General features: G+C 38.9%; 1 protein-coding gene and 1 non-coding gene across 7 annotated transcripts in view; both read left to right on the top strand.

The window, feature by feature from the left end:
• Positions 1-214: 214 nt before the first annotated feature.
• Positions 215-23,936, top strand: part of LOC106883300 (uncharacterized) — a 137,942-nt gene continuing 114,220 nt past the window's right edge. For 2 of the 6 annotated variants that reach the window (XM_089340457.1, XM_089340455.1), the window contains exons 1-2: positions 449-984; positions 19,147-19,177. The gene's annotated coding sequence lies outside the window, so the exon portion shown is untranslated. Of the gene's footprint in view, positions 985-15,101; positions 15,237-19,146; positions 19,178-23,936 lie in introns of all 6 variants that reach the window. The other 4 variants (XM_089340456.1, XM_089340453.1, XM_089340454.1 and 1 more) reach the window with 4 other exon arrangements.
• LOC128250646 (U6 spliceosomal RNA) lies at positions 4,093-4,202 on the top strand. The gene has a single exon (XR_008266667.1). It is a non-coding gene; the product is annotated as a U6 spliceosomal RNA (small nuclear RNA).

Below are 23,936 nucleotides of genomic sequence, written 5' to 3'. Positions count from 1 at the left end.
AATCTCTATCAACCTCGGGGGGATGAAAGACAAAGTTGACCTCGCCGAGATTTGAACCTAGAACGTAAACAGCAGGATTATATGTCGCAGGTTTTTTCTTTTCTTTTCTGACGCTCAATAATAAAACTAGTATTGATACCACCGACTCCTTCGAATACTACGATTACTGTTGTTGTTGTTACTGCTGCTGTTTCGGTGTTTTCAACGTCAAAACACTCAGCTACCTTCTTTAGCTCGGTCAGGCCGTTCTACTTTCACTATCACCACCACCACTGTCTCTATAGTGCATAACTGTCACCACTCCCCTTGCTGCTGCTAACACTACTATTACTACTACTACTACTACTACTACTACTACTACTACTACTACTACTACTACCAGCATTGTTGGTGTTGCTACTACTACTGCTGCCACCAACGACACAGTCATCGTTACGGCTATCACTCCCACCACTACCATCGTCGTCATCATCATCATTAGCATATTCGTATTTCTAGCCACACCACCCCCACCACTACTACTACTACTACTACTACTACTACTACTACTACTAACGCCGTCGCCGCCCACACCGCCATGACAATTCGACAACAACCAGTGATGTCGCTAGTTTTCTCTGTAGTGTAGAACAGAATCAGTTTACGGCCAGGCTACCACCACCACCTTTACTTATAGTATTACTACTACCACCGCCACCACCTTTATCAATAGTATTACTACTACTACTACTACTACTACTACTAACCACCGACACCATTATCGCTGCTTCTGTTACCACCAACACACACAAACAACCACTAATCACCACCATCACTACTAGTCTCTTGTAGCAGCACCACCACCAACCCACCACTATCTGTACTAGCGCCCAGACCCTCATCACACCTCGATAATATTGTTGCCTGGAAGTGAAAATACCATTGAGGAGGCGCAAGTGGACCACCAAAGAGATAGCAGGTTACCCGCTGGCTTCTTCTGTTTGTGTATGTATAATAGAAATATATAACCATATTCTCTCTCTCTCTTTACATATATACATGTCTGTGTGTGTGTGTATAGGTGGTATTTTTTCTTTAACTTATTTTGAACACAGGTAAGAAACCATATCTAAAATATTTACAAACATCTACAGCAGTCTATATACATATGTATCCAAAATGTTTATATATATATATATATATATCTCACGTTCACATATGTATTATATACGTATATTGACTCAACCTAATGTATAATACACACACACACACACATGTATATATTGCTTTATGCCGATGCATTATATATTTTCATGTATATTTATATTCATATCTCTTTCTGTGTTATATGCACACATTTCCTGTGCATATTTGTCCATATTTCATGGCATTTAATGTATTAATTTATTTTAAATTTAAGTTTTTGATAAAGTGAAAGCGAAAATGACGAGACAGTTATATTGCCGTCCTCGCCACCCTTCGATGGGTACATGTGTGTGTATACACACACACACACGGCGAACTACATGACTATATCACTGTATAGATTTATGGGTGACTGTGTAGATAGATATCTGTATGTGCGATCGTGTGTGTGGAGCTATGCATGCGTGTGTAGTTATTTACAAATAAATGTAATGAATGTGTGTGCGTGTCTGTATGACTGAAGGTATGGGTGCTTTTTATCATCCGGATAAACATGTCGACACGCTTATTTCAATCACATCCATTTTTATTTAATTTCATTACACACACACACACACACACACACACATATATATATATATATAATGTATGTATAATCATATCAATTGCACGTGCCTAGTTCGAGTGTGTGTGTGTGTATTATAATTGATGTATTTTTCAGTTTTTGTTTTTAAATCTGTTTTATTGCCGCAGATGATGATGATGATGGCAACAAACAATTAGTATTTTGTTCTGTAATTAGATGGAAGTCAGTGGTTTTTTTGTAATATGGCTTAATCTGCCGCGAGGACGCTTCAGATAGAAACATTAATATGCTTTGCAAAACAAAACAATGGGTCCCCTCCGTGGTCACTAAATGTGCTAGAAAAAGCAACCAAGTCTCTAAAATCATAGCTTAGCGTCTTTTGAAAGGATGTAAGGAAGAAGAAGAGATTGGCCAATGTCATTCTAGATACATCTTGTTTATGGGAAACAAGCGAACGAGCAAAACAGATGGGGTGGTTATGGATGGAACGTCTTTGATTCTAGATGTGTATCTGTAATCGATGAAGGCTGACCTGGAAACTAAAGAAACAGCAATCATAATTGATTTTGATAATAACTTTAAAAAGCATTCTTTTCTTTTTTTTTTCTTTGGCCTGTATTTATTTGATAATGTTTACAAAGGCAACAAACAACGGAATCTCGTTGCGATAGTTTAGCTTCGTTGCTGGAGTTCAGATCCTGCTGTGAATTCCATTCACATCTAGAATTGTATTATGAAAAATATCTCCACTTCTTCACTGGTAGTACTTTATTTTAGCGACCCCGGAAGAATGAAAGATGAATTTGACTTCATTGCGATTTGAACTCAGATCGTAAAGGTATTTAAACAATGAATAAATCGCTTCTGGTGGCATTCTTCACCACCACCACCACTCCCATCAAAGTTGACCTTGTGTCTACTCAAATGCAAACGAATTATAGCCAATGTTCCGTTTAAAAATCGTAAAAGTATAGTTTTAAATGGTTTTTCTTGATTTTTAAGGGTTAACTAGAAGAAGAGTTGATGTGGTGAGATTCATGCTTGCTTTCATGAGCTTTAATGACGTAAATACAAAATGTAATGGCTACATTTTGAGACCCAGCTCACACTACTGGAGGCAATAATTATTAATTTCGTACATTTGTCACGAATGTTTCGTTGTATTTATAAAGGAATGTCTGTGATGACGGGTAAGGGGCTCTTTTTAATTAAACAAGTTCGTAAAAAGAGTCTAATGTTTCAGGAGACAGATAAGTACTTCGTAATGTTGCTGGATAAATAAAATGTAAGGACAAATATTACGATACCAAGCGAAGAATAAAGAGGAGAGGATAAGAAGGGGAACCTTGTAAATTTTACGTGGTGGGGACAACTGTTAAAACGAACAGGAAGTCAAAAGAAACGCCGGTAGATTAAAAAAAAAACACAAAAAAACGTTAAGGATAGCAAGAACGGGAAGTAGTGGGATCCACATCATAGAGCAAGGATTGGATTAAGATAATCCTTGGATCTTACTGGTATTTATTTTCTGCATTGCTCTCCAACTTCCATGCTAAAAGTTTAGAAGGAAATTTCCAATTGCTGAAAGCTTAAAAAGTATTTGTACTCCGTTAATCCCAAGTTCCTGTCAATCACAAGTGTATCATTGTTTATTTTGGTTGTATGTTATGCTTAATTCTGTGCTGCATTGCAATCAGTGACAAAAAATCTACTTTGTACTTCTCTCATCAACCACATCGAATAACAATTTTCTCTGCTTTTCTGGACTGGTTCAAAATATCACTGTTTTCACATAAACAGACATTGGCACAATCTTCTGGTCTGATAAAATGCCTTCAGATATTTAGTTACACCCATCTGTGTTCTGATTTCAAATGCTGTTGAAGTCAACTTTGAATCTGGTCTTTCTGGGGTTTGGTCAAATAAAGTAGCAGTCATATACTGTGGTCGCTTTATATTTCTGTAATCACATCCTAGATGTGAAGGGATCAATTTAACATGTCTTCCTCCTTACATAAATCTCACATAGTCTTCTCAGACTAGATTCAAAACACCTCCCCAGCTCCTCTCCACAACTTCATCTCTCTGGGATTATGTTAGTGTAACTTTGCCTACAATTAACGGGCACACAAACGTCAAACGGGACTTAAGAAATTAATCTCTGGAACAATGTTTTTCAACCCTATTTTGTCCCCCTCCCCACTTCAGCTTTTAAAACAAAAAAAAAAGTGTATACCAACACCATGTTTGAATAAAGTATATAGCACACACACACACACACACACACATACAGAGGAGAAATTAAAATGACAAGGTAATAAGAGATTATGAACTTCATTAGCTAAAAATATGGAACACTTCATGAATTTGCGTGTGATCCTTTATGCTACTCCACAGCCCTACAGATACTAAAATTGAAATGATACAGAGAAGATTAGCATGGCCCCTGTGCAAGGATGACATGCAAATTTGTGAAGCGTTCCTTATCTTTAGCTAATGATGTTCGCACCATAATTCCTTATTCCCTTGTCATTTCTTATTGCTTTGTCCTGAAGCATTTTGAGTTTTGACACTAGATTATTAGTATTGCTAAGTCAAATAATGAAATAAATATTCAAAATTAAAACTTTATTTTCTTACTTACTTTATCCCCTTCTGAAATATCCCACAACCTACGAAAATATGGCTGCTCTCCACGGGCTATTGCAAGCAAAATTAAATATTGAAAAAAAAAAAAAAAGCATTTGGTCAAATTTGGACATAAGGCAGTTTAACATAATAGCAACAATACACCCCCCCCCCCCCACACACACACTTGTGTTTGTGTCTACTCTTGTCTTGACATCATGTGATGGACCATCATCATTATAAAAGTGATGTTATTCATTTCCCATTTTCCCTGGTGAACTATTTATCTTGCTTGGAAACAGGCGATGGTTGGTGACTGGAACAGTATCCAGCTATTGAAATTCTGCTTCAATTCAATTCTGTATAACCAATGCTTGCATGGAAAAGTGGACTGTAAATGAGGATTTTATATCTGTGTGTGTATATATATACATATAATCTCATCATCATTTAGTGTCCATTTTCCATGCTGGCATGGGTTGGATAGTTTGACAGGAGCTGGAGATTTGCGTCAAGCTCCACTGTCTACTTTAGCATGGTTTCTACTGCTGGATGCCCTTCCTAATGCCATCTGCTTTGCAGAGTGGTCTAATAGAAATGTGTATCATCATATAGTGTCCATTTTCCATGCTGGCATGGGTTGGATGGTTTGACAGGGTTTGGTAAGCCCAGGAGCCATACCAGGTTCCAAAATCTGTTTTGGCTTTGTTTTCTACAGCTGGATCCCCTTCATAACACCTACTACCACACAGTGTGTACTGGGTGTTTTTTTACATGGCACCGTCACCAGTATGTTTTGGGTGTTGGTGGTGGAGATGCATGAAAACCACCAGTGATGGTGCCAGGCAAAAGATAAGACACATCAAGCTAAGTAAAACTGTGATCATCCATCCATACAAACTTGTCCTTTACAGGTGCTGGTGCTACATAATCACAGCCATGCTGGTAACATGTAAAGTGGTTGGCATTTGGAAGGGCATCCATGCCACAACAGACAATTGGAGTCTGAACAGCCGAGGCCAGCTCTTGTCAAACCATCCGTTCTATGCCAGAATGGAAAATTGACATCAAACGATGATGATATATATAGACATATTGATAGTCTGCCTTCCTCTGTTGCACCTAAAATCTTGTGAGTGAATTAGCAGACAGAAACTGAGATGAAACTCATCAAATCAATGTGTGTGTCCTTGACATCATTCACCAACTGATTGTAAACAAACTTTCCTGTCATACAAGCGGTAACATTTGTTTACAATCCTCAATGAAAGCATGTCCTGACTGAGGAAAAAAATCTTACTTTGCCTGGAAACAGGATTGGCCACAGGAAGGACATTCAGATAGAAGTCCTACTTCAACAAATTTAGATGTTGAAATGATGATATATTCTAAGAGTCCATGAAGTTCCTCTGAGTGAATCTGTTTTGAGTGGTTCAGGTACTACACAGCATTAAAACCAGTTTTCAGTGCAATCAGCTATAAGACAAGTGGCACAACAGAGGTTGAGACAACCAACTGCACACCTCAGGGTTTATTTTTATACCAGTTTACCTTCTAGAAGGAGATTCTAAAGAGAGCCAGGGTTCCTTCACTCTCAGTGGTTCACATGCAAGTTAATCCACAGCTGGAGCCCTCACAGGTGCTACTAAGAATCAGAGTAGATCTAAGAACAATTGTAGCTGAGAGATGATACCACACTCCTCATAACTCTGGGCCCCAGAACCGGATGTAATTTAAAGTCAGACCTTGGACAAACACACACACACACACACATACATACACGTGTGTGTGTATATGTGGTGGTTCTGGGATTGTGGGGAGTGTGGAGTTGCCCCTTAATTACCGTTATTCTCAAGTCTGTTCTGACCCAGAACAGTAGCATTTGTCAGGGTCCTATCTCTGAGTTAATTAGATTTTCCAAGGGTAGAGGAAGCTTCTGTTATTTTTGATAAAAATATGGAGAAGGCAGCTCTTCTCGGAGGAAGTGAAAATAGTTACCAGTCATCTTGTAATACTTGTCACTGGAACTTACTACCATCAACCGAGAGAGTAGCAAAAGGGTTGTACAAGCTTTTGTTACTTAAATCCAATGATGTACAGACGTCTCACTTTCATTTCATTCTTCTATTTTCTATTTTATGAAATCCTCTGATGATGGATGCATGTTATGAAAAGTCATATTTGTGCACATGTGAAGATGAAAGTAGATCAGAAACGGTCAGGCTGAATGTAAGATGGCCATCATCTGCTTGTATAAATGTTTCTCTACATAAAATAGGGCTCCAGTTTGCAGGAGAGATAACATAGATTTGAACTCCATACCCTTAGGTGTTTGGTAACATAGAATCCATCTGAACTTATCTACAACACTTGCTCTATAACAAACTACCTTCTTCCTATTTTGATGAATATGTTGGTGGGGGTGGGGGTGGGGCTGCAAAATTAAAAAAAATCTTTTGGTTTGAGGGGAATGAAGATGCATCTACCATTGTTTGTCACTTGATCTAGGACAACACTCAATTGGGAATTGGGTTAACACCATTTATCACGGATTGATCTGGATCTCATAGGTTGGCAATCAGGGATTCAGCTGCAGAACCATGCCCTGCCAACCATCCACAATGCTTCAGACAACTTGGGACCCTAATGAACCAAACATCCAAGAATAGGTGTATTTATGTTAATATAAACTAACCAGGTTCCAAACATGGAGGGGGAAAAAAACAGTATTTTTTTTTTTTTTGATTTTTAAAGATTGAATTTATTCTGTCTGTCTCTCCCCGACCCCACACACACACATACATCTCAAAATCATGACTTTTGTCAGGGGTGGGTGAAGTAACCAATCTTAAACAGTAAAACTTTTATCGTTTCACTCGCATTTACTTCTGTTGTTGCTCTCTCTCTCTCTCTCTCTCTCTCTCTCTCTCTCCGCTTGACCAACCCCCTCATCTCCTGGCTTCAATTTGTATTTTCATGCCTTCCTCCACTGGCTCTATTTATCTTTCTATTCAGATTCAAGAATGTTAATTTTATAAATCTCCTCTCACCAAACGTTTATAAATAACTGTTTCAACTTGCAGGTTGTTAGTTTGGGTTTTTTTTTTACTTGTTTTGTTTTTAATAAAGATGATATTTTGTTTTGAATAAGTAGCAATTAGTCAATATCTGGTTGAGCGTGCTCATGATGCATATATATATATATATATATATATATATATATATATATATATATATATATATATATATATATATATATATATATATATATATATATATATATATATATATATATATATATATATATAGAGAGAGAGAGAGAGAGAGAGAGAGAGAGAGAGAGAGAGAGAGAGAGAGAGAGAGAGAGAGAGAGAGAGAGAGAGAGAGAGATAGAGAGAGAGAGAGAGAGAGAGAGAGAGAGAGAGAGAGAGAGAGAGAGAGAGAGAGAAATTCAAGACAGTTTGACGTCACAGACTGACAAAATGTTTTAAGATCTTTCTCTCCACTTCCTCCTATCAACACTCCTACACAACTGTCTTTCTTTCTTCCTTTCCTTTTCACTACCAACACTGCTCTTAGTGTTTTACCGTCTCCTCCATTCACTCCTCGATATTTTTTTTTGCCAACAACACCTCAGACCTGTTTCCTTTTTTTTTTGACGGGGTGTGTGTGTGTGTTTTTGTTTATTTTTGGTCATGGTTTTTTTTCTAAACTCTGGTAAAGTTTCATTGAGAAATGTTCTTTCAAAGCAATCTTTCATGTTTATTATATAGAGACTGCAATACAGCTTTGCATGTTTGCTAGAGTATATTTTTATAACACTCTGTACAAGTATTGAGCGCTCTGTGTCCCATAGATACAAGAAAATTCTCCCTCTCTCTCTCTCTCTCTCTCTCTCTCTCTCTCTCTCTTCATTATATTTCACCAGTTCCTTTTAAGTTCTATAATTCTTGGGGTACCAATGTCCATTTTCAGGATGTTTCTCCGTTTTCTACATAATATTTTTAAAATTTTGTAGCTATAGGTCTGAAACAATTTGTGCTGGGGGTTTAATGTTTGTAAAGTCTTAGATGAAGTCAAGCATGGTATGATGTGAGATTAGCATTGTTGGAACACTTGGAGAATGGCTACACGACTAGATAGAAGTCAGGCAGTGGTGGCCAATGGAGTCACCTCTAAGGAAACACAAATAATGTCCTGGAGCCTCTGTTATTTGTATTAGCTCTCTCAGACAAGTGCTCAGATAGCTACCCTTGCTAGCTGTGCAGACAATACAAAAGCCTTTCAGAGGATATAGGACCCTGAAGATATTGCACATCTGCAACAGGTGTTGGACACAATATACAGGTAGATTGAGGACAATAACATGCAATTTAATGCTAGAGAATTCCAATTCCTGCTCTAGCAGCACACAAAGCTGAATGAAATGCAGACAAGATGCACTGAGCCAGGAAAGATTGCAATCTCTGAATCAAAATCGGTGCATGACCTGAACATTGACATGAGGAGTGGTGCATCTTTCCAGCTGCATATTACTAAGTTGGCAATAAAATGCAGACAGCCAACCAGATGGACTTCAGGTGGTGAAGGTGGTGAAGCATGACCTTCGAAAGTTGGGCCTCAGACCAGGACCTTTGGAGATATGCTATGATTGAGAAGACCCAGCAACTAAAGTGAGATCACAGGTATGTCCAATACCAGTGTTGCATGTCCAGCCCATTTAAGAGTACCCTCGATGCATCGAGCGATATAATATGCTTGAGAAGACCTGTTGAGTCGAGCACCCACTATACTCTCAGAGTTGTTGGTGTTAGGAATGGCATCCAGCTGTAGAAACTCTTCCAGACCAAACTGGAGCCTTGTGCAGCCGCTGCCTCTTTAGACCTCAGTCAAACTGTCTAACCTATGCCAGCTTGGAAAACGAATGTTAATCGATGATAATGTGTGTGTGTATATAAATATATATATATATATATATAAATATATATATATATAAATATCCAGGGTGAAAAACTAGAGGTAGTCGATAGCTTCCGCTATCTGGGCGACCAAGTTAGTAGTGGGGGTGGGTGCGCTGAAAGTGTAGCTGCTAGAATAAGAATAGCCTGGGCAAAGTTTAGAGAGCTCTTACCCCTGCTGGCGACAAAGGGACTCTCACTCAGAGTAAAAGGCAGACTGTATGACGCATGCGTACGAACAACCATGCTACATGGCAGTGAAACATGGGCTGTAACTGCTGAGGACATACGTAAGCTCGCAAGGAATGAAGCCAGTATGCTCCGTTGGATGTGTAATGTCAATGTGAATACCCGTCAGAGTGTAAGTATCTTGAGAGAAAAGCTGAACATTAGAAGCATCAGTTGTGGCGTGCAAGAGAGACGATTGCGCTGGTATGGACATGTGGTGAGAATGGAGGAGGATAGCTGCGTGAAAAAGTGCCACACCCTAACAGTTGAGGGAACCCGTGGAAGAGGTAGGCCCAGGAAGACCTGGGCTGAGGTGGTGAGGCAAGACCTTCGTACATTGGGCCTCACCGAGGCGATGACTACGGACCGAGACCTTTGGAAATGGGCTGTGCGTGAGAAGACCCGGCAAGTCAAGTAAGATCGTTGCCAGTGCCCCTGGACTGGTTCTTGTGCGGTTGGCACATGAGATGCACCATTTTGAGCGTGGCCGTTGCCAGTACCGCCTGACTGGCTCCTGTAGGATTTTCGAGCGAGATCGTTGCCAGTGCCCCTGGACTGGCTTGTGCGGGTGGCACATAAAAGACACCATTTCGAGCGTGGCCGTTTTCGTGCGGGTGACACGTAAAAGCACCCACTACACTCTCTGAGTGGTTGGCGTTAGGAAGGGCATCCAGCTGTAGAAACTCTGCCAAATCAGACTGGAGCCTGGTGTTGCCATCCGGTTTCACCAGTCCTCAGTCAAATCGTCCAACCCATGCTAGCATGGAAAGCGGACGTTAAACGATGATGATGATGATGATGATGATATATATATATATAAATATATATATATATATATATATATATATATATGTATATATGTATGACATTTGCAGTGTCAAGTACTGCATTTTTCTAGTTTGGTTCAGCTTGTTGCAAACATTATTATTATTATTATTATTGTTGTTGTTGTTATTAAATGATCACCTGAAATATTTACTGTGAAGAAATTTACTACATTTCTCTCCTATTTCATTGGCAGGGGCGGGGGTCTTTAAAGAGTAGAAGTAAAACAATACAAAACGAAAGGTAAAAATGCAAAGAAATAAATAAATACAGCTTTGTTTTTTTTTGTTATTTTCTTTACAATTTACTTTTTGTTGTAATTGTTACTCTTTATAATTAACCAACCAGTTTCTGCAGAAACCTAAGCTGGGTTTCTGCCAGACTTCTTTTTCTTTATTGTTATTATTGGTCAGCTGGGTGGACAAAATGCATATTGGCATTTTTTCTGGCTCTGAGTTCAAATACCACTGAGGCTTCTTTTGCCTTTCAGCCATTTGTGGTTGACAAAATAAACCTCAGTTCAGCCCTGGGGCCAATATAATCAACTTACCCCTCCCCTCTTAATTGGTGATCTTATGCCAATATTTGAAACCATTATTATTGTTGTTGCTTTTGTTGTAAAGGAGAATCCTTATCATTGCAAACAAACACTTAGCAGCATTTCTTCTGGTTTTACATTCTGAGTTCAAATCTTACCAAGGTCATCTTTGCTTTTCATTCTTTTGGAATTGATAAAAATAAGCCAAGTGAGACCACAATCCAAGGCCTCTGCCAGGGGTGTAGCCATCCTACCTATGCGTACCTTTCCTTCATTGGACACTAAACTCTGCTTGCGAAGACCTGTTGGGGCAAGTGAAATTGAAATCGTGATTGAACCAAATTCGATGACTGGCACCTGTGCCAGTGGAGTGCTAAGAGCACCATCCGAGTGTGATCATTGCCAGAGCAGCTGTCTGGCTTCCATGCCAGTGGTGCGTAAATAGCACTATTTGAGCATAATCATTACCAGCATCGCCTTACTGGCACTTGTGCTGGTGGCATGTGAAAAAACATTTGAGCGAGGTCATTGCCAGTGCCGCTGGACTGGCTCGTGTGCTGGTGGCACATAAAAAGCAGCATTTTGAGCGTGGCCGTTGCCAGTACCGCGTGACTGGCCCTCATGCTGGTGGCATGTAAAAGCACCCACTACATTCTCGGAGTGGTTAGCGTTCGGAAGGGCATCCAGCTGTAGAAGCTCTGTCAGATCAGATTGGAGTCTGGTGCAGCCATTTGGTTCACCAGTCCTCAGTCAAATCGTCCAACCCATGCTAGCAATCAAAATGAAGTGAACGGTGAGTGGGTGGAAACAGTGACAGTAATGTGGATGTGATAGAGAGAGGAAGAGACAGAAGTGAGACAATGTTCATGTTGATGGAATCTATTGAGGCAGAAACATACATACCCATGCTTGTCTTCTCATCACCAGACAATAGTCCTGTCCTTTTTTCCTTTGTAGCCCATCAGCTTTGGAGAATTCCTGGTTCTTGAGATTATTTCTTCCTCTCAATTGGCATTTGCAAATTATGACACATCTTCTAACAACAGAAATAATTCTAAATCAGGAATTCAAATTGTACGGTATTTGATGTACCTGTATTTGTTATTCAAATACGTACCACTGACCTGCTCTGAGATATTTCTCTTAGCTCAGTTTTTTGTTTATATATATGCACACACACATACACACACACACACACACACACACACACACACACACACACACACACACACACACACACATAGGCTCACACACAAGAGAGTGGTCAAACGAAAGACAGGCACTCAATACATTTATTCAGAGTTACATGTAGGGATCAAAACAGTTTGATTCAAATTCTGTGGTACTTCAAGTTTCAAAGCATGAGAAGCTTATCCTCAGCCACTGGAAATGGCTGAGGATAACCATCACGCTTTGAAACTTGAAGTACAACAGAATTTGAATCAAACTGTTTTGATCCATATATATACATACATATATGTATATATGTGTGTGTGAGAGAGTGACATACAGGCATAGATGTGTGGTTAAGAAGCTTGGTTCTGGATACAGTTCCATTATGTGGTACCTTAGCCATGTGGTACCTAGCCTTGCTAGTGTATTTGGTAAATGGAAAGTGAAAGACCCTCATATCTATGTGTGTGTCTCCTTGACTTGACATTGTTGTAGACAAGTATCACTGTCATCCAGGTAGTGTACTTCATTTCCAAATCTTCCATGAAAATATGTGAAAAGCCTTGGAAACAAATGAGGAATGGTAACAGGAAGGTTATCTAAATGTAGAAAATCTGTCTCAGCAAATTCCATCTAACCCATGCAGATATGGAAGAATGAACATTAACACAATGATGGATGGATGGCTAGATAGCTAGATAGATGGAATACTTAGATGTAGTTGACAGCTTCTGTTACTTAGGTAACCTAATAAGCAGTTGAAGCGAGTGTTCTGAAAGCATAGCAGCCAGAAGAATACAATAAGGTGGAACATGTTTAGGAAGCTATTACCTGTGCTGCCAACAAAGGAATTTTCTCTATGAATGGAAAGCAGATTGTATGATGGTTGTGTATGGAGTGCAATATTGATTGGGCATTCACTGTATGTATCTGTGTGTGTGTGTGTATGTATGTATGTATGTATGTATGTATGTATGTATGTATGTATGTATGTATATACATATATATAATGTATATATGCATGCTTGTGTTACATATGTGTATTTATGAATATATATACGTGTGCGCATGTATGTGTGTATATATATATGTATGTGTATGTAGACATGTGTTTACGTATACATGTGTGTGTACGTGTTTATATGTATGCTTATATATGACTATTTATGTTTGCTTGGTGTTATTTTTCAACATGTATGTGCATATATATGCATGTATGTGTTTGGATTGTTCTTCTGAAATATATGCGAGTTACTAATCTTTTGGTCATCTCTTTAACTTGCATCCATTTACTGCCAATTTGAAAGATTTACTCTCTCTTATTCACGACTTCCTTTGTGTAGATAAGCACAACTTTGTTGTTCATAAAACTGAAGATTTACAAATTCTCATGGATCATATTTCTGCATCTTGTAAGGCATAATTAGGCTGGACCAAACTGTTGTACTGTTCCAGCCTGCACCAGGAAACCCATGGATGAAGCCATCTATCATAGTGGAAGGGACAGTACTGAAAGTGGTGCAGAAGATTGTCTGTCCGGGTAGCATACTCAGCTGGTCTTGCTCCTTGGATTACGAAATATATTATAAGCTTCAGGAGGCAACTGATTCCTTCAGGGCTCTTGAGTTTCATGTCTGGTCCCAACGTGGTATCACAAAACAAACAAAAGTTGCTGTGTAACCATGTGTATGTGTGTGGGTCTGTGTGCTGACGTCGCTCTTTTACTCATTTGAGACAGGGACCCTTTATAGGCATCATGTAGGGGTCCTCGAACACGTCCATCAGAGGGGTCTGAGATACATTCTGAATATTGGCTGGTCTTTGTGGGTCGTCGACATCCTGAACATTGAGGCCATGATGCACAAGCACCGATTATGCTGGGCTCTTCGGATGAATTATGAAAGGATTCCCTCAGCAGATTTTATACGGCAAACTTATTTGTGGAAAGCAACCCCAGCAGAAAGCAAGCCTACAGTCCAAGGATTGTATAAAGTCATTCTTGAAGGCCTGTGAGAGACGGGAGGTCAGTTGGGAAAGCAATGCTTGTCATCGCCACTAGTGGAGGGAACAGGTAAGAGAAAGTGGGTATTTTTGGAAAAAAAACTCCCATTTTTCATGCTTAGCTCAACTGACCTGCTCAATAATGCGTTGTTGTTAAAATATTTATAATTGATATACACACACCTTCTACCCATTTTGGTTGTGATATCATTTTTGGAATTCTTAAATTTTATTTTTATACAACATAACAATATTGCTTATAAACATTCCCCCATGGTGCCCCTAATAAAATTTCCTCTGTATTGACATCTGCAAAGACCTGTTGGGGCAAGTGAAATCGAAATCGTAATTGAACCAAATTGAGGAACCCAGCCTGAAAGTTTAATGACATTTGCTTCTGATGGGATCCTAAAGAGGATGTATCTGAGGACACTACCCCCCACCACCACCACCAACAACAACAACAACTTTTCTTAGAATAGGGAGTAGCAAAGATTGATAGATATCCTCACAAAAAGAAATCAAAAATGGTCATACCAGATCCTGGAAGCTATTCAGAAAATTTTCTTCAGTGTCCCCTGCCCAGCATTCAACTAAATGCTCTTGTGATATTGGCACAATCAGGTGGGAAACCCAATCCTGTTGAAAAATATATGAGTCACTGTCAGATAATTAAGAACAGACTAGAATTATCTGTTAATATCTGGACATAATGGTCAGCAGTGCATGTGTCCTGAAAACAAGCCAGGTCTGATCATAGCAGAAGCTTGAGAAAACAATTCAGGTCTAGCAAGTTCTTTCTTTATAGTTTGATGAGGGTTTATTTTGCCGCATAAAAACAAGCAATTGGGTTGATTGATGATTCCATGATTCCATCCACCTGAAATGCTGCCTCATTTTAGCAAGTTATGTGATCAATAAAAAATGATTATTGCAAATGAATACCAGCATTTTCTCAGAGTTCAACAATCAAAATCCTCTTCGTTTGGTGTTTATACAAGTCTAAAAACAAAGTGATTCAATTTAAATCTTTTTACAGTATTGCAATGATGCTTGGCAGATATTCAGTTAGGAACCACAGTTATGAAAAACAAATGTCTGATGATGTTGTCCCTCCTGTTGGCTGATGATTTTTCTCTTCTGCCCTGATTGACAATGGCCAACCATAAACAAGGTACATCATTAATTCAACAACTACTCTCTCACTTATAAAACATCAATTTTTTTTTTCTACTGGTTTCTGAACTCCTTTCATTGTCATTGAAGTAAATATTTCTGCCTAACAAGCCAAGCAAATTCTGCAATGCTGTAACATAATTGATTCCTGTTTCTGAAAAGAAAACAAGTGCATATAAAATTATTTAAAAATAAATTGGTCATTATCATTCAGCTCTTTGGTCCTGTTGTCCCTTTCCATTTTATTTTCCCACCAATTTATGCAGTCAAGTATTATTACATGTTGATGTAGCAGTGCACCTCCTTGTAATCAGCTTTCCCCAATCTTCTGTCATCCTCCCACTAATCCTCTGATGCTACTGTTGCCCTATTAGACCCTCCCTATCTTTCTCTCTCTCTCTCTCTCTCTCTCTCTCTCCCTCCTACTACCCTCTCTCAACAATAAACCTTTGTAACCCCAAAATTAACTGTCTTAGACCCTGGCAAATCAGCTAATCCATGCCGGCAAGTGAATGACTTCCCCCATCACTGGGTCTGCCTATTCAACTCAGATCATCCACTTTGTATGGCTACAATGTGTTAAGCCTTTATAGATTTAGCTGCAAGAATATTCTGGAGATAGAAAACTCTCAGAAACAGCATTGAATCAACTGAAACCTGTTTCCTGCCAAGGTCAACTTAACCTTTCATTCTTTTGAGGTTGATAAAGAAAATACCAGTCATATACTGGGATCAATGGTATCTCCTAATCCCCCTCCTTTCTGACTGAACCATCAACTAATTGTCCAGTTGATGGAGCAACTGGAATATTCATCACTGAATCTAACAAAAGTCGTTTACTTGCTTTAAATTTATCTTCTTTTTTTGTATGACTGTGTGTATGAATAATGTGATGTGTGTATGTGTGTGTGTGTGTGTCCACCAGTGCTTAGCAACTGGTATTGGTTTGTTTACATCCCTGTAACCTGGTTCAGCAAATGAGACTGATGGAATAAGTCCCAGACTCAGGTTTAAATGTCCTTGTGTTGATTGGTTCAAGTAAACCCTTCAAGGCAAAGAGATTTTGTATCAAGCATTTGTAACAACTCCTGATTATATTTTAAAGATTTACACAAGATTCCCTATTAGCACTTTCAAGAGTTATCCATAGCTTCCCTCATTTAGTGCAGGGATCAGGGAAAACTTCACATCCTTTTCTCAGCTTATCTAGAAACTAAGGATGCAAATATCTTCAGGATACGAGGGCATAGTTGATAAACCCACTCCATACTTCAACAAGACATAAAACTGTTGGTTTTGTCCAACAACATTACAAGTATTTAAGCAGCTGGAGATATTCCTTCGCCAGAGGTTAGCACTGCTATTTCATTGTTGTCATTGGCAGAGGTGTCTTCCAGGCTCACTGATACAAATTAAAAGCCATTAGATTCAACAAGCTTCGTTAGGGTTGACACCTTTGACAATCATTAAATTACAAGAGTTGAATCAATTTTGATCTGCTAGATATTCAACCCTGGGTATTATGTAATCACCTAAATATACCATTCTCTGACATGCTATTGTCTACTTAACAGATGGATGGATGGATGGATGGATGCAACACAGATGTTGTTGCAGGTAACCATGTACCTCTCCTACAGCAAGATACCTGTCTCTGTCACACTCTAACCATTCATCATCTGACACAAGATCCCCTCCTCCTCCTCCAATGCCCCCCCCTCGCGTCTCAAAAGATGTTTGTCTTGCAAGTTATTTGGTGACCCTGCCCAGTGCTGGTGCCACTTCAAAAGTCTCCAGTCCACACTGTAATGTAGTTGGTGTTTGGAAGGTCATCCAGCTGTAAAACAAACCATACCAAAACTGACCTCACCTGTGTTGGTGCCACATAAAAAGCACTGAGTCCCACTCTACTGGGGGTGGTTGGTGTTAGAAAGGGCATCCAGCCATAATAACTGTGCCATAGCAGACACAGAAGTCTGGTACAGGCTCCTGCCTGGCCAACTCTTGTCAAACCATCCAACCCATACCAGCATGGAAAGTAGATGTTAAATTATGATGATATATAAATATATATATATATATATATATATATATATACACACACACACACACACATGTGTATGTATATATGTTACAACCGACCATGATATATGTGTATACATACACAAGTATACATATATCTACACACACACACACATCTACATACATCTATCTTACTATTCAACACAGACTTTAGATCCAACACTTTATTTTATGAACCAATTGTAAATATATTTATAAAATGTTTACAACGTATCGACAATTTCAAACACTTTGTATAAAGTATTTATACATCAAATAGTTGCTTCATTGATTACGAGACATAAATTAGAATATTTATCGGCTGTTTTGCCAGAAGTAGAGCATTCTAAAAATATTAACCACTAAGTTATTTATTTGAGAGAATTGCTAACCACACTTTTTCATGTCCATATTTTTTGATTAAGCATATTTTTCTTTCTTATGGTTTATTACAAGAGCTTTGTGCTGGCCTGGCTGTTCTATATAATGATAGTGTACTTAAATAATTCTTCTTCACATAAACTTCTGGTGAATTCTGCAAGGGAGACGTTGGGACCAATGTTGCAAGATTTTATGAAATACTATTTAACCCTTTAGCATTCAAATCGCTTATATCCAGCCAACATATTTTACCTGTTTTATGTTCAAACCATCCAGATCCAGCCTCTCATACCTTTCCTACAATGTTATTCTAAAAATTAACAATCACATCACCGTTAAAAGATAATACATGATTAAATTAAAACAATGTGAATAAATAGACGTAAGACATAGTAATCCGAATGCTTAATGGGCTAATGGTCTGTGAATGGTGTCGTTTCCCTCCAGCATACATATACCTGCACATAAATGCACACGCATACACATACACACAGTGTGTGTGGCCTTCTGGAATGCATTAATTATAAGGGTTGAGTTTCATTGGAAGGTTTGTTCACATTCTGTTCCAAGTTAGAGCTTGAGACAGAATGTAATATCTCATACCACACACACACATTCATACATATATATGATGGGCTTTTTTCCAGTTTCCATCTACCAAATCCAATGCTTTGGTTGGCCCAAGGCTATAGTAGGTGACACTTGCCTAAGGTGCCATGCAGTGGGACTGAATCCAGAGCCATGTGGTTTGGAAGCAAGCTCCTTACCACACCACTACACTTCTGCCTATATATATATATATATATATATATATATATATATATATATATATATGGGGGGAAAAAGTCAAGGTAGAAAATGCTAAAATAATTTTATAAAAAACATTTCAGTACCGGCTTCGGTCATTGAGACTTTTTCAACTGTATGTATAGGAAACAATTAAATTTTGGAAAAATTAAATGAAAAGTTTTTTAAAAGAATATTTGCATAGTATTCAAATAGAAGGGGCATTTTCCTTGTTTCTGCCTGTCTCTGCCTCTCTTGTTTACTCTTGTGGATTCAAGGTCGTTGGAATTTCTGTCTCTCTTTCTTTCTCACACACTCTTTTCTATTTGTATGTGTATATTTCTATATGCACACGCACGTGTGTTTGTGTGTGTCCCTCTAGTGCCAAACAGTATTGTTCCCAAAACAGGCTGAATGTCCAGTCAGCTGCACTAAATCATCAGCATCCAAATATATATACATTGTACTGGAGTCATGAAAAATGCCTCAAGTATAGGAAAGGCATGAAACTATGCCATGGCAGACATGGGAGCAAGATGCAACTCTTGAGGCCATCAGATCCTGTGAAACTGTCCAACCCCTGCCAGAATGGAACATGGGCATTAAATGGTGATGATGTGTGCTGTGGTGTGCATGCCTTTCAAATATCATATTTTTATTTTTGTTCTTTATTTTTTCAGGTTCTTCTGAGATGGATTATTTCAGGGAAAGGTAAAAACTCTTGAATATTTTTAGAATTGTCTTCTGGTATTTTCATGTCAGCTTTACTAAGATTTGAACTCTTTGCCTTGTTAAAAGCCAAAGTAAAACTCTTACCAATTATACAACCAGTTTCCTCAAGCTGCAAAGAAAGGAAACTTAATCATCCATTCTGGAATAAATGATTGAATTTTCTCCTCTCTTTTGATGTTTAGATGTAGCCTGTGAAAGTTTTCTCATCATTTTAGCATCTACTTTTCCATACTTCTTGCATGGCTCAGATAAAATTCATTGAGACAGGTTTTCTACAGCTGGATGCTTTTTTTTTTGTTGTTGTTTTCAACTCTCACCTGTTGCCAATCAAGCTAATATTTTCCCATGGCTGGACATGTTTTCATTAATGGTTGCAAATGAACACAGCTGGTATGATGAATGCTCAATGTCAGGTGGGAACATGTCACCAGCAGACACACGGACACTGTATTTTAATACATTGTTTTCTATAAATGGTTGCATTTAATGAAACTAGTTGAAAGGTTTTGTGTTCTTTGTAATTTATTTTGGTTTGGTGTGGAGAGATTTTGGCCCTGACACAGCTGGCACCATTGTTGCTATTTGTTTCTGTGACCAAATCTGATATCTGTGGCATTATTTTATGTCTTTAGTGTCTTGTATTTGTGTTGTCAGTATTGTGGAAGAATTGTACCTGCCAGTGTGTGTGCGTGTGTACGTGATTGGATAGAATCACTGGTTCTTTCAGATGTTCTTTAGTGCTACTGGTAGGAAGAGATACTGAGATTTGAAGAAGCTACTTTATAGGGTCCGAGGAGATGTTTTAATTCCAACCGTTTTCATGTCACTTCAACACTGAATTATTTGACATCAGATGTCTTAATGTTGCTCCTGTTCTCTCTCTCTCTCTCTCTCTCTAAATGTGGAAGTATGTTTGTGTGTGGTTGTTTAAAAATCAGGTGATTTAACCAGAGTTGGAGTGATACTGCAGCAACCGGGAAAATGGTGAGGAAATGAGAATGCAATGCTACACGAGATAAGTTTGCCTCTTTCGTGACAGTCTGGGAGTTTATTTTAGGCTAAAATGATTAAGAAGAGAGATTTCTGTGCTATTCCATTCTGGAAATGGTAGGTTGTGGAAGCATTGTCCTCTGTCTGGTTACTAATGTGCTATTTGAGTGTCAGGGTTTGAACTGTGATGGGATTTGAAAAAAATGATTCTCAAGATTAATGATGTTATGGATTAGGTTTTCTAGGATGTTTGAGAGCCTGCAGAGGGAGTGAAAGGCTTGTAGATGTTACTTCACTTGGGTTTTTGTAGTTTCCAGATAATTTAATTTGACAGTGTTGATACAAATAGTGATAGCAGATGGAGAATTGATGCCTTCAGACACCAAGTCCTTTTCGTGTAGGGTTGTGATTTTGTCTGTCCTTGAAATTTTTCAGTTTTTAGTTTGGGATCTGTTTACTTTGTGTGGATTTTGATGGTTGATATTTCGAGAAATGTTTGATCCAGCAGGTCTTTAATGAAAATTATTGTGCTGAAAACCAATAACCACATTCTCCAACACGACCCTTTCTAAGATGAGGGGAATGAATGGAGGAAGGTTTGGCTGCTATTTCTGGCAGGTTGAGTGACTACACTGAGACTCCATCATTGGATTGTTTTTATGTTTATGAAAGATGACGAAAACAGTGGAACAGAAACCATGATATTGTCTTTGCAGTGTTAAATGACTCGAGACAAACTAAGTCCCATCCACCATATTCTGTCAAACACACAGGCGGCTGTCTTGGACCATTGTCAGAAATTGCTTGTGTTTGCCTCTAATCTTAATCAATGCTATTGGAAAAGGCATGAATGCCTCCACTTCTTGTTCATCTCTGTCATCCCTTTTCACTCCACTCACATCCCTTACATATCAAAATATCTTGATTTTGAGTAAATGCGAGTCAGTGCTGCAGCATCCAGCATCTAGTCTTGTGTGGGTGGGGGTGGCAGTGGTGGAGGAAAGTTTAGTGTGGCGGAACTTCCATTGGAAGTAAGTGTGACGATATGAGAGAGAAGCTTCCAGAAGAATTGGAATAGCATTAGTCAGTGAGTGAGTGAGTCCGGGAATGGATTTGTTTAAAGAACATGATACAGGCATGCACTAAGTGCATACACACACACACACACACACAGATTGCAATGCTCATGATACAGGCATGCACTAAGTGCATACACACACACACATACACACAGATTGCAATGCCCATGCTCAGGCATAATCCCACACAGATTTACACACGTACACGTACACACATATACAAAAGCATGCACGCACACAGACACGTGTACAAACGCACTCATGCACACACTAAATAGCTGAAGCTACTAACATGGTTCTCTCAACCATTATCTTCTCTTCTCTCTTCTTTGATACCCACCACCACCACCACCACCACCACTCCACACTCCCTACTCCCTACCACCTCCTCATATTCCCCCTACTACCACCACTACCCCAGTTTCAATATGGCTGTAATGATCCTCTGATGTAGGCACAAAGCCACCAGTTTGAGGGGAGGGGTTAGTTGGATATCCCCCAGTACTTGACTGGTACTTTTTTTTTTATTGACTTTGCAAGGATGAAAGGTAAAATCAGCTCTGGTGAACTCGGGCATTTGAGCTTAGAATGTAAAAATCCCAGATTACCACAAAGCATTTTTGTCTGACGCTCCACCGCCCTCTGTGCTTGTGATTATGTTTAGTCTTATACTTTCAACTAACCTATTTGATATGACAGAATTTCTTGTATGTAGTCTCACCTTCATTATCATCATCATCATCATCATCATCATCATTATAGTTAAGGAAGGTATAAAGGGAGGAAGAGAGAGAGAGAGAGAGAGAGAGACACAAGGTAGTGATAGTAACTCTGTCATTGGATATGAGACGTTTTGGCATAGCTGTTTTGGCACTGCCTATTTGGCATCACTGATTCAATGTTGGCTCATTTAACAGCTGGTTTAAGGTTTCTCTTGTTCTTTCCCCCATTTCTCTCCATCTCTCATTCTATTTTTATGTGTGTCTGTCTGCCTCCAGCATCCGAAAGTGCTGTTGCCGCCAAAACAGCTTTCAAAGTCCGGCCAGCCGTGTCCTCCCTCCCTCTCTACATGACACTATTCAGCTGCGTCAAAGAGACAAGGTCATGGTGACAAAAACTCACTCACACACAGGGATACACCTCAGCTCAGAAACGGATGTGGGCCTTCACTGATACATCAGGTCACACTCACTAATACTTTGATGGTGATATGCAGACTGACAGAATAAAGACAGAGGGAGAGGAGGTGGGGAGGCAATGAGAGGTGGGGGGGGGGATGTTTCTTGATTCATAAACAATCTTCTGTGTGTTGGTTGCAGTGATGCAGTGGTGTTAATTATGGCTGTGTTTGGTTGGCAAAAAAAGGAGTTTTTTGTTTTGTGTTTCTTCTTTTGAAATTGTGATGACATTTGTTTATTTGATTTTGTTAAAAATAACCTTCATTAGATATTGTCGAGTAACTTTCTCATAAAATTATATTTATGGAGAATTGTGCATGTGAGAGAGAAAGAATACATTTATCTGTGTGCACGTAAATGTGAATACGTTTGTGTGCATGTGTCTATGCACCAACTGATTTCTATGACTTTGTATAGCTCTATGTGTTGATAGATCTTTATCTGTCTGTATGTATAGGTTTATATATGTGACTTTTTGCATAAACATTTTTGTCTGTCTCCAACACCACAAAATAAACTTCAAATCACAACTTCATTGCAACACCTCAACACTTCTTCCCACCACAACCATCTGCATGTGTTCCAAGATCAGACACACAATTCTAAATCACCTGAGCTCATCTAGCTCCAAAGAAACCACACAATAAAAAAAATATGTTTCTTTAGCCTCTAAATTACTTTTTAAGAACCAAATCTAGTTGAAGTCTCCTTCTGATGTTAGTCTTTCACAGATAAAATTCTGGTTCCTATTCTTGGTAGCCAGGTGATCTGGGATTTGAGGTTATTTGAAATAGTTTTTACTACAAAGACACAGTTGCATGTGAGAAACCATTTCCAGCAGCTATGACTAAATCAGCATCCTTTTAACATCTGTTTCCTATGCTGGCATGAGTTGGACAGTTCAAACGGAACCAGCAAGCCAGAAGATTGAACCCAAGAGCACCTGGTTGAAAAAGCAAGCCTCTTAACCACACAGCCACACCTGCACCCATAATCTTCTAATTGACAAATACAAAGATATACAACTTAAACGACTGCTTTTGTTTAGTCTTAAAGCTTTTTTTCATTCTAGATTTTTAGAGATTTCATCCAAATGAAATTGAGATTTTGTCTGCAAACATGAGACTCCCCACCCCTGAGATGTCAAGATACAGAGATTGGTCTAGCAACAATGTGGAACCATCACACTCTGTCAAGGGATATGCCTGTCTAATTATTAAGGGCCACAGCCTGTCATGGCTGCTGTAATAACAGGGATTTGTTATCATTTCATATTATCTTTGTAGAGGGATCTAGGATGGCATTATTTGATATGTCCTTCACATATTTTCAATGTTGAGATGTGATTTGCAGGAGGAGATGTGACTGTTATTTCTACCAGGTTGAGTAATCTCTCTACTTCAGTCACTCACCAGAAGGTGGCGTACCAGTGTTGCTCGAGTTGTTAGGCTTCAAATGTAATAATGTGGTGAATAATTACTTAACAATTAG

The sequence above is a fragment of the Octopus bimaculoides genome, chromosome 23 (genome assembly GCF_046866305.1).
Source record: "Octopus bimaculoides isolate indiv1 chromosome 23, ASM4686630v1, whole genome shotgun sequence".
In the NCBI taxonomy this organism is placed as follows: domain Eukaryota; kingdom Metazoa; phylum Mollusca; class Cephalopoda; order Octopoda; family Octopodidae; genus Octopus; species Octopus bimaculoides.
Note: the sequence above shows the minus strand (reverse complement) of the source record. Positions and strands in the feature narration are given on the sequence as shown.